Below are 15,411 nucleotides of genomic sequence, written 5' to 3'. Positions count from 1 at the left end.
ATCATACGAAGTCGAGGAAACAGAATTGGCAGCACCCCTGACACATGCAAGGCTTGCCCCAGGGAAGCCCCTGAAGACCAGGCAGATTCTAGCGTGGGCACAGCAGACATTTTCCCAAAGTGGGCAGAGTGACAAATCCTAGCACAGTGACTGGTTTGGGAAGCCTGGGGACAGGAGGGCAGCCAGTGTCCACACTTCTCTCTCTTCCCAAAATTCAATTTCCAAGCCTAGACCCCTCCTCTTGTGTTCCCAAAGTTTTCAGACCTTCCATAGTGCTCATCTGACTCCAGACACCTATCACCCATCATCTAAGGCCAGTACTTCTCAAACTGGAAAGAGCATATAAGATTCTGATTCAGTAGGTCTGGGTGGGGCCTGAGAGTCTGCATTTCTAACGAGCTCCCAGGTGACATCCACACTGCTGGCCCAGGGACCACACTTCAAAGAGCAAGGATCTAGATGACTGTAGCAGTTGACACAACTGGTCCCATGAAGAGACTGTCCAAATACGTCTTTCTGTCTATCCTCCAGATGACAATGAGAATCATATTTCATCCCTTCCCAATTCATGAATCTCACTCCAGAGCACAATACACAGTACAAACCTATTCCATCATTTCCCTTCAAATGTGAAACAACACATCCCTCACAAAAGTCTGATTCTTTCATGACTCTTAAAGGTCCATGTAGCCTAGAAATGCTGTCCCATTTCTTTTCCATCTTTTCACTTATCCATCTTCTATTGCCCAAACTTCTCCACAAGCACCCACCTCCAGGAAGTGTCTCTTGACCAGTACATCTTTCTCAGTTTCTACTCATACCTTCCCTTCCAAAGTAACGATGCCTTCATCCCCATCCAGTTCCCAATTCCTCATATTTCAGTCTGTGTTTCTCCCCATTTGGGGGGAAACTTCTCTCTCCCCAAAGAATCTTATATGATTTTACAAAATTATTGCACCAGACTCTCAAAAAAGCATCTAAAGGAGTTGGTAAGTATATGGGTAATCCTGCCTCTAACAGGCTTCCCTGGAGGCACCCACTCCCTGTTGGGAAGATGAGAAATTCCACAAGTAAGAAAGTAGATTCCCATCTCTCCCTCCCAGAGCTGGCCCCATAAGTACAGTTGAAAACCACTGGCCCTTCTAGGCCAACCATAAAACTGACTGTTCAAGAAACGTGCCTGCTGTGCCCACCATGAATCCAATGTCTCTTCAGTGATTCCCTGAAGTCAGGTAGAGCAGGTTGTGTCTTCTGTCAATTTCGCTATTTCTGGCCCCTCCCCACATCCCATGGAAATAGATGGAGAAGGACCAGAAGAGGTCATGTCAGGCATTCTCCTGCCCAGGGCTGTATCTTCCCTGTTGCTCTTTGAAGGAACAACTGTTCTTACTGTTGGGTCTAGAGGAAGGAGAGAACCTACTCCTTGCCCTAAACAAGACTCCACTCTGATGGAACAGACAAGACAGTCACCAGAACTCAGGCAGAGCCACACAAAGGCAAAACTAGAAGTGCCTGCATACAGTTCTAGATGCTGGGTATATAGCTCCACATAGAGTTCTAGATCTAGTTCTGGATGGAAAAAAATGTTGTTTGTCAAGGAAGTCTCCCAAAAGATAGTATTAAAGGAGTAGCACAGTGGTAGCCTGAAAGGAAGGAGAATTTTCGGTACCAAAGAAATGTGTAAGACTACATTCAATTTGACATGAATTTATTATGTATTCATTATGTTCCTTGTCCCAACTGGATGCTCAGGAGGAGTGAACAAGGTACACTCATAACCTATGATCTGTAATCAGGGAACAAAATAAATAAAGACACACAGATAACTGGTATATTATTTTTTTAAATTTCAGCTTAATTGAAGTATAATTGACACATAAAACTGTAAGATGTTTAAAATGTACATTGTGGTGATGTGATATACATATCCACTGTGAAATCATTCACTATGATTTCCCCACCGTGAAAGGATTAATGGTGATATTTTAATCTAAATGGTTCAAACATGCAGGTAAGTGTTAAAAGAGCACTTTGTTGGGGCGCCTGGGTGGCGCAGCCGGTTGGGCGTCCGACTTCGGCCAGGTCACGATCTCACGGTCCAAGAGTTCGAGCCCCGCGTCGGGCTCTGGGCTGATGGCTCAGAGCCTGGAGCCTGTTTCCGATTCTGTGTCTCCCTCTCTCTCTGCCCCTCCCCCGTTCATGCTCTGTCTCTCTCTGTCCCAAAAATAAATAAACGTTGAAAAAAAAAATTTAAAAAAAAAAAAAAAGCACTTTGTTTCCTTCGCTACATCTTTACATGTGGAGGTGCCTCAGCTGGAGCTTTGGTTTTCAAAGTGTGGTCCCTGGACCAGCAGCATCAGCATCACCTGGGAACTGTTAGAAGTACAAGTTCTGAGCCCCACCCAAGCCTACTGAATTCCAAATACTGGGAGCAGGTTTCACAAACCGTCCAAGTGAGGTGGCAGGAGCTGAAGTTTGAGCCATCACTGAGCACAGTTCTATTCCTGGCCTCTCTCCACACCCTCTCTCACTGAGAATTTAATTAGCGAGTTGAAGAGACAGCAGTGAGGATGCCCAGCTCAGCCCCTTCCAGTTTTGTGTTGGTTTTCTTTATTTATCCAGAACCAACTTGTCCACAGGACACTTGCATTTCAACTTGCTCATACAAGAGAAAATCTAATAAAAGCAGACTCTCTCTTGTGGCGGAAGGCAGGGTGTGCTCAGCACTACCTCTGATGAGGAGTAAGTCTGTCTAATAATGTGAGCTTAGGAAACCAATCGGGCTGTAGCTGAGTAATCATTTGTCTCTATGTCTTGATTATCACCAGGTTCTAAATAGAGGAGGGGAAAATGGGGTATTATTTATTGGACCCCCTACAGCACCTACAATGGGCTGTAGTGAAAAGTGGGTGGGCTGTGCGTTCAGACCCCACACAGTAGAGAGACCTAGTGAAAAGAATAAAGGACAGAAGAATCAGAAGAAGTCCTAGAATTTTTAAGTAAATGAAACTTTAGAAATTATCAGTCCTGACCTTTCATGTTACAGATAATTAAGCAGAGCAATAAAGGAACTGAGCAGCTTGCTCAAGGTCACATTGCTAGTTCTTGGTGGAAACACCACCAGAACCCAGGATACCTGGGTCTCAGCTGTGCACTTTCAGAGCAGGTGGACCAAAGCAGACAACAGTACAGAAATTTAAAGTTCAAGAATGCAGATAGCTCCTGGTAGAAGAACCAATTTCAGGGATATTCAGCATGGGTAGTGGGTTCAAAGCCAAAGTGCTTTACACTCAGAGGAAAGCTCTGGCTCCAATCCACCTGTGCATGTCCTATTGCCCCCCCCCCCCGCCCCTCACAGCCAAGGCTCAGGCTACACTGTATGCTCAGTGTGCTCTGAACATGGCTTCATTTTCCTGTGCTTTTCCAAGTGTTGTTCTCTCTGCCTATAATCTCTCTCTGCTGCCCACGTGTGGGAAAAACCTAATCTGTCCTTGGAGAGAGCCAGCTCAAATGCCATTCCTCTACAAAGTCTTCTCTGATTTCAGAGAAATCACTGTGCCAGCCACAAATGATAATCCTGCACTAGATTTCCCAAGACATTTTATTTGTATATTACTTATGAAACAGTTTCTACTTTGCGTTACAGCTATGCTTTACCCCTTGGATTAGAAGACATGCTCAATAAGGGCAGGGGCCATATTTCATGTTTCTTGCACACATTCTGGGTTTTATAAATAATGCTGCAATAAACATAGGGGTGCATCTATCCTTTTGTTTTTTAAAAAAATTTTTTAACATTTATTTATTTTTGAGAGACAGAAAGACACAGAGCGTGAGCAGGGGAGGGACAGAGAGAGGGAGAGACACAGAATCTGAAGCAGGCTCTAGGCTCTAAGCTGTCAGCACAGAGCCCAACGCGGGGCTCGAACTCACAAACTGCAAGATCATGACCTGAGCCGAAGTCGGTCACCCAACCAACTGAGCCACCCAGGCACCTCTCCTTTTGAATTCATGTACCTAAAATGTTTTGGCACTGAAAAGGAAACCATCAATAAAACAAAAATGCTACCTACTGAATGGGAGAAGATATTTGTAAATGATACATCAAATAAGGGGTTAATACTCAAAACACATGAAGAACTGATACAACTCAACACCAGAAAAACAAATAATCCAATTAAAAATATGGTCAGATGACCTTAATATACATTTTCGTAAAGGGATATACAGAGAGCCAATAGACACAGGGAAAGATACTCCCCCTCACTAATCATCAGGAAAATGTATATTAACACTACAGTAAGATATCACTTTATACCTGACAGAATGGATAAAGTAAAAAAGACAAGAAAAACAAATCTTGGCCAGATAATGGGAAAAAGGAACCCTCATGCACTATTGGTAGGAACGTAAATTGGGCACCCACTATGGAATGCAGTATGGAGGTTCCTCACAAAATTAAAAATAGACCTACTAAGTAATCCAGTAATTCTGCTACTGCATATTTTTTAAGTAATCTCTGCACCCAAAGTGGGGCTCTAACTCACCACCCTTAGCTCAAGAGTCACATGCTCTACTGACTGAGCCAGGCAGGCATCCCACTGCCACTGGATATTTTGTCAAAGAAAACAAAAACATTTTCTCTAGTTTTTTAATAATATTTTTATAATTTTTTAATGTTTATTTTTGAGAGAGAGACAGAGTGTGAGTGGGGAGGGGCAGAGAGAGAGGGAGACATAGAATCAGAGCAGGTTCCAAGCTGTGAGCTGTTAGCTCAAACTCACAAACCGTGACATTGTGAACTGAGCTGAAGTCGGATGCTTAACCAACTAAGCCATCAAGGCACCCCATTTTTAATATTTTTAAAAGCCAGTGTGCCGCTACAGGCACAATTCAAAAGTAGATAAGTAAAAAATAAAAGTAATAATAGGTACTAGAACTACTGAGTTCAAAGTTTACAGCTTTGGCCCTAGCTTAAGTGCGGTTAGAGACCAGGCTATACCGGAACCCATAGCTGAAGTAGATAGCAAACCCAATCAGCATCCAGACACCAAATACCATCCAGGTGGCAGCTGACACCTGCATCATAAGGTAAACATTCATGAAGATGCTCAGTACTGGGAGGAGAGGCAGAGCAGAGACCTTAGAGTGAAGGGAACTGGAGCTCTGAGGCTGTCTCCAGATGACCCCAGTGACCCCAGTGATGAGCACCAGGAGCAGCACAACCACTGAAATCCACACTGGGTTTCCAGAAAGCAGGACTGGCCACTGGGCCAGCACCAGGCACAGAAGAATGAGCAGCATAACAAGCAGTAAGGAGCAAACATAGATAACTCGGCCAGAGAGTGGAGTGGGGGTGGGGCTGCCTGGAAAAAGTAGTCCCTGTAGAGTCAGCCTCCCTGCTGCAGGTCCATTCTCATCCTGCACCTCTGTTTCATTTTCATCATTCTGCATCTCAGGCTGATACCTGATGATGAGAACACAAATAGCAACCATGGAGTAAGATATCATGGACCCAATAAACATGAGGTCCACAACATCAGTGATTCCAAAGAAGAAGGTCATGATTGCTGCAATGATCATGAAGATTAAAAAAAACATTCTGATGATGATGTTCCTGGTAAGGATCCAGGCAATGACAGGGAACAGGAGGCCATCCTGTGCCATCTTGTGTAACAGCTGGTATATGGGGAAAATAAGTCCAAAGATACTTCCCAAAAAACTACAGAAAAATCCAAACACTAGAATATAGTAGGCAGGAGCCCAGCCAATAAAGAGAAATGCCTCGGGCAAGGTGCTCCCAGGTTGAAGCTGGTAGTAAGGCACCATAAGTGTAAGTGCTAAAGAGACACCAAAATACAGCACGAAGAGGATGAACAGTGAAATAACAATGCTCCTGGGGATGGAATGTTGGGGCTTCTGGGCTTCCTCAACTCTGGTAACAATTTCCTCAAAACCTATAAATGCATAGAAACAGGTAGCTGCTCCACGGAGAATCCCCTCGAAGCCAAAAGGCACAAATCCTCCAGAGCCCAGAGGGCCCAAGCTTGAGGTGTCATTGAGTCCAGCCTTTACGTAGTCCTCTTCTGTGAGCTTCCAGTTGTGCAGGTCCCCCTTAATGAAGCCAGCGATGATGACAAAACTGAGAACCAAAATTTTCACCAACATGACCACTTTGGCAAGTGAGGAAGTTGAATCATACAAGAAATCCATGAAAAACCACAGACTGAACATAAAAATGAAGCTTATATGGTCTTCTCTAAGGTAGTGGGAAACATGCGTTAAGATAAATTCTTGCAGTGTCACACGCAGTGACTCAAAAACTAAGAACAATACCTGGAAATAAATGACTGCATTAGCAACAAGGGAGAGGATGAGGTTCCAGCCAGTGATGAAAGCCCAAAGCTCACCTATAGTGACATGGCTGTAGAGATATGCAGAGCCAGAATGGGGAACCCGGGCAGTAATCTCTGCATAGCACAGCGCAGCCAACATTGAAGATAGGCCAGCAATCAAAACACAAATCACAAAGGATGGTCCTGCTTGATTGCTGACCACCTCACAAGCCAGGACATACACACCTACACCCAGTGTGCGGCCCACACCCAGGGTCACTAAATCCAGAGTGCTCAATCTTCTCCGTGGGTCACTCTCAGCCACTGGTTCCTCCAGCATAGGTCTGCGTACCAGTTTTTGACCAACTCTACGAAATGTCTGACGCAGCATTCTAGCTGGAATTGAAGACTATTCCAGGATCAGAGAGCTGTAGCAAGTCCAGGGTGCAGACTCTGGGATCTTGTTCAGTGAGGCTAAGTTTAGCCAAGTTGAGTTGGGGCTGCCGAGGTCCGTTCCTCAGGCTTCAAAGCTGCTGCTTTGTATTTCATCTGGTATTTGATAGCCCTTCATAATGCCTAAAGAAACAATAAATATTTACCAAACTGAGTTGGTGTTCAACAAACTAAAGAAAGCTCACAACCACAGCTCAGAAGTCACCTGCTGCAGCCCGAGAATCACAGAAACTGAAATCAAAGAAAATCATTTAAAAAAATCAACACTGCTTTCCCCCCAGAAAAGCATCACATATCTCCCAAAATTCTCCTTTTTACACACTACATGACAAAATCCCCTTTGGGTTCATCTGATTCATGTAGCTTCATGTACTAATGAAGCTATAGGACACAAAAGGGCACGAAATTCTTGTGCAAAATTTACACATGGGATGTTTGTGTGGTGCTTGAGCCTAAGTTATGACACATTAATTCATGGACTAGAGGACCTTGTTGCAGTTACAGAACCATTTCTTAAATATCATCTGAGTTTAAAATGCAAATATTGGTCCCAGTGTCTTGAAACTCTTTGCCCCCAAATCAGTTCCCAAGGTCAGATGGCCACCTTTCTCCTCATTCTGCATCATCCTTTTAGCTGTACTGATGGCAAAGAATGTGCAGTCTAACCCTTCCCTTTACCCATCTAGGCCCACAGGGGGAGCTGTGAGAAGAGAGGAAGAGGGAGAAAGAGGCAGGGCCTTCATAACTAGCTGCAAGAACTACAGAAACAGGCTGTCTGGTGACGAAACACTAGAGAAACAGGTGCATAAGCCAACCAAGTGTCCATTACTAAGGGAGAAGAGTCAGAAAGGCCATTTTGTGAATTCTGAAATTCAGTAAACCTCACCCAAAGCAACCAGGCAAAACTTAATATAATCCACAATTATGAGAGTGTGATGGGTAGGAAGGAAAGAAGTCACCTAGCTCAGCTGCTCACAACCAAAACAATTCCTTCTCTCTCCTCCTTCTCTGAGTTCCAGTAAAGAAGATGAGCTCACTTCTGCAGGAACTCTGCTCACTAGTCACACTATGCTCTATAAACACCCTGGGCCATCTATGATGTCAGCTGCTAGCCACCTCAAGACCCTGCCCTGCTCTGTGAGCTTATATTAAAACACTAACTTGTAACTCCCTCTTAATTTTCCACTATAGTTATTTTCCACTCACTCAAACCATGGTCTCAATGTGCCAAAGATATTTTCTTAACGAAGGAACCCTACATGTGGTTCCTCCTTCCCCCTCCCCACTGCTGCTATTCAAATGGCTGCCTCCCGAATTGGAGCAAGACTTTGGTGAACAATTCACAGCAATGCCCCAGAAATGAGTAGTGAAGAACAGAGAAAAAAAAGTCATACAGCCCCCACTCTCCTCACTTCTCAGGCTTTGGTTTTGAGAGAATTTTAGGAAATGTTGCCAGAGGTTCTGAAGACAGAAAGATCACGTCAGAATTGAACAGTCTTCTGTACAGATTATCAAAAGAAATCCTAATGTTGTGGGTCAAAGCTTCTGTGTACAAATCTATCTAGACTCCTTATCAACCACCCACCAGTGGCAACCAGTTCCAAGGTTATGATTTACTAAGAAGCACACACATAGACAGTCAATACTTAACTCATGGAATCTTTCTACACTGTGAATGTCATTGATGTGCACCCCCCCCCCCAACCCAGGCTTCAAACCCTTCAGTGTTTCCACTGCCCTCCATGCTAAGTTCGTCCTTCAGCATCTGGCCTGTGCTAATTCCTCCAGGCTCATCCCCTGCCCACTCCCTGCTCCAGCTGCAAAATTCTACACTTACCCTGTTACCTGTCTCTAATGTCCTCTTGTCGCCTGCATTTAGCTAACCCCCACTTCTCTTTCAGTTCCAAGCTCAGAAGTTGCTGCCTCAGGAAGCCTCCCCTGACATTTATGCTGCTCTTCCTGTGTGTTCTCATAGCACCCGGGCTTCCCCATGTGTCATTTATCCTAATGTATCAGAATTCCAGCTAATCTGCCTGTGTCTTCTATCAAAGTGTTAGTTAGATGCTCAATAAATATGTGTTGAATGAATACACAAACTGAGAATAGAAAACTGAAAGAGAACATAATCCAGAATTCCTAGCTAACTGACTTTGAGATACATGCTTTGCAGCCAAACAATATTTATAATCCTGGTTTAGGTAAAAATATAAATTGTATTACCTTCCTTGTAGAAGGCAAGGGAAATGAAAGTGTGAAGGAAAAGGAAACTGATGAACCTTGCCTACACATCATTCATGGCTGGTATAATCCACACAGGGTGACAAAGAATTGTCAAATTTTTTTTTTAATTTTTTTTTCAACGTTTATTTATTTTTGGGACAGAGAGAGACAGAGCATGAACGGGGGAGGGGCAGAGAGAGAGGGAGACACAGAATTGGAAACAGGCTCCAGGCTCTGAGCCATCAGCCCAGAGCCTGACGCGGGGCTTGAACTCACGGACCGCGAGATCGTGACCTGGCTGAAGTCGGACGCTTAACCGACTGCGCCACCCAGGCGCCCCTGTCAATATATATATATATTTTTTTAAGGCATCATACTCAGGCCTTGTAACCTAGGCAGGATATTCTAAGGCAGAGGCTCTCACTTTGGGGGACAGAGACAGGGATGACGAAGACTGGGAAATATTTTCATACTTCATATCCAGTCGTTCTGGAGATTCTTATCCACTAGCCCTATCCTTCCCATGGCTGCTCAAAACCACCTCAAATGACAAGAAATTGTCCTCATATCAAAGAGAAGAGATTATAAAAGCTTCCTTCACAGGAAAGCAGCACAGTTTAGCAGATAGGAGTAAGGCTCTGCTGATACATGGTTCAGGTTCAAATCAAAACTCAACCTTATACCAGCTACTCTGGACAAATTAGTTACCCTCTTGCTGCTTTGGTTTCAATAGCAGTCAAATGAGGGTAAAATTTCCTCAAGGGTAATTATGAGGCATAAGAGAAATGATGCCTATAGAGTAATTAGCACAGTGCCTAGCAAACAATATATAATTAATATAATCTACCTAACGTTTATTATTGAAAACTGATGCAAACTGCCAAACTTTGAAAATCAGTTAGTCTTTATAAATGTCCGGCCCCAAAATCATCCACTAAAATTCAAACTTGTTAGCTCGCTCTCGTGAGACAATGAAAACAGCTTTATTCCATGTATTTTGCCTTGAAAGCTAAGTACCCTAATTAAACACACTCATACATGGTGCTAAACACTTGGAGGTCCTAGGCTTACTGGGTTAGTCCAGGCATCAAAAAAAAAAAAAAAAAAAAAAAAATGCAAGCCTCAAACATCACCCCCATCAGCATCATCATCAATATTTTTCCCTATGGATGTCTCATCTTATTCCTAGAAGGGGCAGTGCTGGATACTGTAGTGCTAAAAGCAAAGGACATTATGTCAGAAATTTTGGATTTGAGCCTTCATCCTTCCACTTCACTATATAAACCAGGGTTATTTGCTTGATCTCTCTAAGCCTCAGGTTTCCTCAACCACAAGGAAACTTACTTCACTTCCCTTACAGGATCCACATAAGAATTTGATGAGAAGATACAAAATATCACCCAACACTGGTGGGAGTGTAACTGGGATCACCATCCTGAACCACAATTAGTGGAATTAAGAATGCACACACCCTCCCACCCTACCATCTCCCCCTGAGATATACACCACAAGGGAACTCTCTCCTGAGTCCGTAAGGAGGCTTATATGAGCGAGTTCATCACAGGACTGTTTCTGAATTTGGAGCTATGCCAGCCTCTGTTACTAGAGGAATGTACAGGTAAAATGTGCCATATGTACACAATGAAATATTACATAGCAGTCAGAAACAAAGTAGATTAAAGATAACAACATGGGTAGATTTCAGAAACAATGTTAAGTAGCAAAGTAGAAGCAGGATGAGGTATACAACACAATCACATTTACATACATTTATAAAACAGCCACAAAGTGCTGTGTATTTGTCAAGGATACACACATACCTGTTAAAAATGTCATGCCACTCCTCTGATAAAAATCTTCCACTGGTTTCTCTTTTCATTCAGAGGAGAAGCCAAAGTCTGCATTTACAATGGCCTACAAAGCCCTACAGTATTTGTCAGTGACCCACCTACTACTCAGCCTCGGTTTCTCCCTCTTCCCACTTATTTTTCTCTAGTCTCCTAACCATTCTGGCCTCTTAACATACCAGGCAAGACCCGACCTCAGGGCCTTTGTACTTGCTGTCCCTATGACCATACCACTTTGAACCCAGTTAGCCCCATGGTTGTTCACTTCACTAAATTTGGTAAAATAGCACATGTGTACCACAGCCTTCCTTAAGCACCACATATAAAACTACAATCTGCTCCTAATCACCCAGCCATACCTTATGCCCCTGCCCTCATTTTCCTCATAGCACTTGTCACTATTCAAGGTACTATGTGTTGTACTTAATTGTCTATTATTTGCCTCACACTAAAAGATGCAATTTCCATGGAAGCAGGGCATTTTTACTGCTTGGCTCTTGGCTATATTCCCCACACTACAACTGTGTATTTATAGAATTAATGAATGTATCCAAATATATAGAGCATGGATTGGAAGAGCATTTGTTAAATACACTAAAGCAGGTGCCTCCAGTGAGGAGGGGAAATGAGAATAGAGATCAGGATGAAAGGGTAAAATAAAATGCATTGCATGCAAAGGGGTCTGACAGGAAGCAATGATGCTAACAGTCCATGGCTGAGGGAGGGGTTGACTCCACTCTGTGCACTTCAGATTCAACAAGGAATTGCATGAGATAATGTTGTGGGAGTTAAGTTGAAGGGTAACTGTACCCTGTAATTGTCAGGACATGGAGAACACAGAGAAGGAACACCTGCTAGAAAGAGGGTGGAGAACAAGGGAAGATGGGGCACTCCTCCTACCAGTTCCTTCTGAACCCATTTCCCTTTTCCCAATTCCTCTTTCTCCTTCACTCCTTCAACTGTCTCTGGAGGCTCCTTACTGGGCACTAAGGATGCTTGTACCACGTTTCTCCCTCTGTGGAACAGTCCTCAGCCACCTCCCTCCTAACAGACACAAGAGTTGTTCTTAGCATTTGTTGAGTCACAGAGCCCTCTGAGTTTGGTCGTCTCAAAAAATTCCCTACACTCTCCTGAAGTCCATTCATGGACCCTGAGCAGGAATCCCAGAGGAGGACCATGTGAATGGCAGGGTCAGAGATGGGTAATGGTTTGATCATTTCTGTTTACTTCAACTGTGTTGTGCAGAGTCATCCTTGTGCTCTTCCCAATTTTATTGAAGATCAACAGTGGGCTACAGACCAAGTATGAAGATCCCAGAGAAGCAACTCAAAGAATAAAACATCTGGGAATTAAAAAGTCATATTTTGTTACTCCAACATAAGCAGGCAGAAGAAAAATGAACAAGCAAGCTTATAGCAGAGAAAGCAAAGCCATGATTAGGAATCCTGAGAGAGCCGACCACAAATCCAGCTTATAACAATACACAAAAATAGCATCCTCAAGCACTATTTTCAGAAATGCCCTTTTTCCGTGCAGTAATCTACAATTATTCTTTTAGATTATTTCCACCATTATTGTGAATAATGAAGAGCTGACATGGACATAAAGGGTGGGTTTTCCAGAACCTTATGAAATTAAGGACTGCAAAGACGGGGCAGAGAGACCCTCAGAAATGGGAGAGTAAACATGTGCATCAGGCACTTGCAAGCGTTGCAAAATTACATAGGTTAAGCCCTTCCAAAACTCCAGATGCCTCAGGAAGGACTGTCAGAAGCATCTGAGTAGCTCAGGGCTAGAGAGAAAAAGGGCCCCAGAGGGAAGTCTGAAAATACATTTCTGAGAGTCAAAGAATACTTCTCATAATCTCACTTCCCCCTGGGAAACAGCAATGAAAGCTTCTACATCTAGAGGAAAAGTCCAAGGCGTATAGATTTTCTCAACAGCTAATAATCTGGATAGAATGGCTAATCAACTACCATTCAAACATGTTAGAAATACACACTTATGTATGTGAATAGGGGGGCAATGTGGAGGGTAGAGAAGGAGATAATAATGGGGTTGTTCCTGCTGGAAAAGGAGGAGATAAACAGAAAATATTTTCACTAAGTTAGTAAATAACTAATTTTTCTTTCAAGGTAACAGGCCATGTTCCCATAGGCTCTGTGTGCTCATTCTCTTTCCAGAGCAATCCATGACAACAATTAATTCACTGACCACTCACAACACAGTATGATCACCACCGACCCCCAGCGTAAAGAGACTCCACAGTTACCTCACCACATACTGCCCATTTCATTTCCTTCTCTGTGGGTCTTTACAGATGTCCTGGGTTATCCTTAAGCTTTCACACATTTATCATAAGAAGGGGACTAAGATATAAGAGAAGGCTGCTTCTCTCCCTTCCTTGAGTAGAAAAATAATAGACTAGAGTGGCAGTGAAAGTCTTATTTCATTCATTCATTCATTTGTTCATTCGATAAACATTCAGCACCTTCTAAATGTCAGTCCTGGTGTTTGATGCTACAAACACAACAGAGAGGAAAAAGACATGTTCCCTGCATACAAGGCACTCATTGTCTTTAACATATTCTTATATACTATTCCTGTCCAAAAATGTGTCACCTAAATATTGTGATAAAAATGATCAATCTACAAAACAACTTTGTATAGAAGGTGGAATTTCTATAAAACAATTGGCATGTGCTGTTCAAAACTGTCAATGATGGGAATGACAGGCTGAGGGACTGTTGCACATTAAATGAGAATAAAGAGACATAACAACGAAATACAATGAATGACCCTGGATTGCACCTGGGTCATGGCAAAACACTTCAGTATAAAAAGATAGGTAATTAGTTAACCTAGACTACAGACCATATTTTATACATACATGCACCCATGTTCATACACACATACATTGGATGGAGCAAGCAAATGTGGCAAAATATTAATATCTAGTCAATCCTAGTGAAAAATAAATAAATGGGTGTTTACTATACTGTTCCCACAACTTTCTGCAGGATTGATATTTTTCAAACTAAAAACATAGGAAGAAAAAAAGAATGTCCCAATAGTAAATGTTATGGATTCTCCTTCCCTGAATGCCCTTTATCAACAAGCTTGTCATCACTTTTAGTTGGAACCAAACCCCACCCAGAATGATCTAGCCTCAAATCGGGAACTTTAGATCAGAGGAGTGGTGGGAAGATAGAACTCCTTTGTCTTTGATTTACAACGAAAATTGTCACCAAGCAAAAATGACTGGAAAGACACCACAACCCTGGCTCATGTAAGTACACTTATAAAAACTCCATACTCTTACTGTCATTTTGTGGGACTAGCACACACTAATAAAACAGGGCCCTAGACTTAAACTCTTAGAGGCATTGGGGGAACATACATAGATCCTGAAGGCAGAGAAAAATAGTATCTAGCAAATAGAGGTACCAAGTATATGTGCAAGATTTAGGGATACATGGAGAGAGTGGTGAAAGTGAGCCAGAATTTGTTGAGCTGCAAGTAAACAGAGATGTTATTTCATTTAATCCTCATAACAACCCAATGAAATAAGTATTATTATTCCACTTTACAGACTGAGTAGTGAGACAACTGTCCCAAGCCCATAACCCAGTACCAAGAGGGGCTGGAATTTGAATTTGGTTCTTTGTTATTTCAAAGACTATGTTCTTTCTCCCAAGGAATTCTACATCCACAAAGAGTGAAGACTTGGGGCATGGCTGTTAAAAGAGTATTTGAGCCAGTTCCTATCTTTGTGCCCAGGAAACCCTTGCCAATCTCTTTCCTTTCCTCCTAAATACATACTGATGGGCAGGAGTTAGAGTTCTAGAACCATTAAAAATGAAAGCTCTAAACCATGCCTGATTAAAATCAAACCTAATCTAGGGCCAAAAAATCTCCAGATTATCCTTTTAGATGCCAAGAAAGATTCCAAAGCATCCCTTAGCTATTCCAATAGTTCCCAGATATGATTTTACAGCTAATTGTAATTCCTGCCCACGACTTTAGCCTATCTCCTTTTACTTGGCTTTTAGTGGAAATATAGGACAATAGATTTCCAGATGCCAAATATAAGTAACCTCTTTGAGACTGCTTTCATCATCCAATTCCTTCATCAATCTATTACAAATCTTTTCTAGTCACTGCCTCATTCTTAAGAAGAAAAAGAACCACCTTAGGGCAGTTTAGGGAATGCTAGAGAAGAAAGTGAAACCTTGATTTTCATTGTGTAAAGGAAGACAGGCAAAAGGAGGTGCAGACATTTTCTAAAATGGAAGCCCAATGGCAGGAAGATGCTTAAAATCTCCCTGACAACCTATTACTTTCAGGTTTGGCCTTCCCAACCCACAGCCATCATCCATGGCTTCCAGATGGTGCAGACACACACTGTTAGGAAAACTCAGTCAAAAAGGAGAGCACCAGCTAGAACAAAGGAGGGAGATGGGTAGATGGTGTCAGTTTAATGAGAATGGTTTTACAAAACATCTTTTTAATCTCCCTATTTCACCTGGACATTTGCTCCCCAGATTTGGCTGCCA

At 42.7% G+C, this 15,411-nt stretch overlaps 1 pseudogene across 1 annotated transcript in view; it reads right to left on the bottom strand.

Moving 5' to 3' along the window:
* Positions 1-1,823: 1,823 nt before the first annotated feature.
* LOC112867685 (cationic amino acid transporter 3 pseudogene) overlaps positions 1,824-15,411 on the bottom strand; it is a 100,880-nt pseudogene continuing 87,292 nt past the window's right edge. The window contains exon 3 of the transcript XR_015253752.1: positions 1,824-6,911. The product of XR_015253752.1 is annotated as a cationic amino acid transporter 3 pseudogene (transcript). The remainder of the gene's footprint in view (positions 6,912-15,411) is intronic.

This window comes from Puma concolor, chromosome B4, assembly GCF_028749965.1.
Source record: "Puma concolor isolate L17-30 chromosome B4, mPumCon1.1.hap2, whole genome shotgun sequence".
Taxonomy (NCBI): domain Eukaryota; kingdom Metazoa; phylum Chordata; class Mammalia; order Carnivora; family Felidae; genus Puma; species Puma concolor.
The sequence above is the reverse complement of the archived record's forward strand: the minus strand, read 5'-3'. Positions and strand labels throughout refer to the sequence as shown.